The 1,983-nt window shown below is 33.0% G+C and overlaps 1 pseudogene; it reads left to right on the top strand.

The window, feature by feature from the left end:
- Positions 1–1,645: 1,645 nt before the first annotated feature.
- On the top strand, positions 1,646–1,783 carry LOC121460976 (annotated as a pseudogene).
- The last annotated feature ends 200 nt before the right edge of the window (positions 1,784–1,983 follow it).

Raw genomic sequence — 1,983 nt, 5'->3', positions numbered from 1 at the left:
CAGCAACTAGTTCTCTAAAAATATTCAAGAGTGACTGTGAATAGATAACTTTTATTTTTCTTTTTGTCCTTTAGTTAGGGAGCTAGGATAATCAAAATTACTAGTTATTGTGAAAAATAAAGTACACTTAATATTCCCCATGATTGAATAATTCTACTGAACATTTATTTCTATGTAACCTTAATGGGGATTTGTTGGGATTGCAGGAAATAAAGAAGCTAGCATATATATTAGCAATCCAATTATTCAATAGGTATTGCAACAATTTTGGCTTGTCAAAATTTTGATGTTTGTGTGATAATTTTTTTGCAGTATTACTTTTATAATAAAAAAGGTACACATGTACACAGCTGTGTTTAGAAACAGCTAATCAAATTTATGTTTCATGGTATTATTTGTGGTGGCAATGAGTTAGTGGCTGAGAAGACATCTAATTTGTTTACACTATGCAGTACTAATTTACAAAATGTACAAATGAGATTTAATATACTGAAATTAAAGTGATATTAAATCGATTAATAATTATATGGACCTGTGTTTAGTCTTAATATTTGTGATTCTTTGTAACATATACATTACTTAATTATTGAAAATATAGCATCCTTAAAGGTTCTGCATCCAAACTAAAATGGAAACATTATATAAAATTCAAACTACGAATACTTTCAGAAGTATAAATATACCTTTGAAATATTCATATGCTATAATGAAAATTGAATTTATTATATACTGTGATTCAAATGCACAGATAGGGAACTGTTAGAAAGTGGGTTTATGATCCAGATGTACCACTTTCTATCTGCATAAGAGATAAATTATTCAAAAACTTCTCCATTACGTTTTCTGTAAAGTAGTGCCACTATTTCGGCAGTCCTTTTAGTGGTTTGATTTCATCAATCACCACTTCCCAAGGACATTTATAAAACCAAATATAAGCCCTTGTCACTTATATTTAATGCTACATAGCATTAAACCTTCTTGTGATGCCAATTGCATTATGATTTGAAAGCAGAAATCAAAAAATAGCACTCACACGCATGCACACACACCTAACAAGACCAACATAAAGTCAATTGAAAGTGTACTAAAATGATTTCCTGAAAAAATTTAATGTGTAATTATTCAGAAGTTTTATGAGTGTGATTTTTTCTGTTATTTTTTTCTGAAAAAGATTTTTTAAGATTAATTTATTTATTATATATTCAGTGTTCTGAATGCTTGTATCCCTGCAGGCCAGAAGGCGGCACCAAATCTCATTACATATGGTTGTGAGCACATGTGGTCGCTGGGAATTGAACTCATGACCTTTGAAATAGCAGGCAAAGCTCTTAACCACTAAGCCAAATCTCCAGCCCCCATGAAAAAGATTTATTGTAAGATACGTAATGTTTCACCCATGTGATGCTAGCATCCAGAAAGCTGGGTTTTCCTTGAACTTAATTAAGTATAGGGTTTACATGTAGTATGTATAGAAATTTGTATTGGGCACCCTGGTAGGACATAGGTAGATTTGAAAGAACCAGAATATATGATAAAATGGAGTTATATAAATCTGAGGTTTGCTGGAGGTTTCCTGGCAGGACTGTTGTTCCCTCTTATACTTTCATTTCAAATTTATAGGCTCTTTTAAGGAGAAACTATTGACACCATGATCAGGCAGGTGCTTTTCCCAGAGCAAGACTCACCCATTGCACTTGGGGTGTGGTGACGCCTGCAATTTTCCCAAATGTGTGAAACTCAACTGCAAAATTTGTGTTAGAGGAGGACTGCATTTATATTTTTAAAAGAAAGGAAGGAAGGAAGGAAGGAAGGAAGGAAAAAAGGAAGAAAGGAAGGAAAGAAGGAAGGAAGGAAGGAAGGAAGGAGGAAGAAAGGAAGGAGGAGAAAAAGAAAGAAACCCTTAACACTTCCCCAAATGCAGCACTAACGATGAATGTGTCTCATGACCAATGGTAGAAATCAATTCATACTTTATTTTCCAAC

Source organism: Microtus oregoni, unplaced genomic scaffold (genome assembly GCF_018167655.1).
Source record: "Microtus oregoni isolate MIOR12 unplaced genomic scaffold, Mior012 000021F_ref0000039, whole genome shotgun sequence".
In the NCBI taxonomy this organism is placed as follows: Eukaryota; Metazoa; Chordata; class Mammalia; order Rodentia; family Cricetidae; genus Microtus; species Microtus oregoni.
This window is presented reverse-complemented; position numbering and strand designations above follow the sequence as displayed.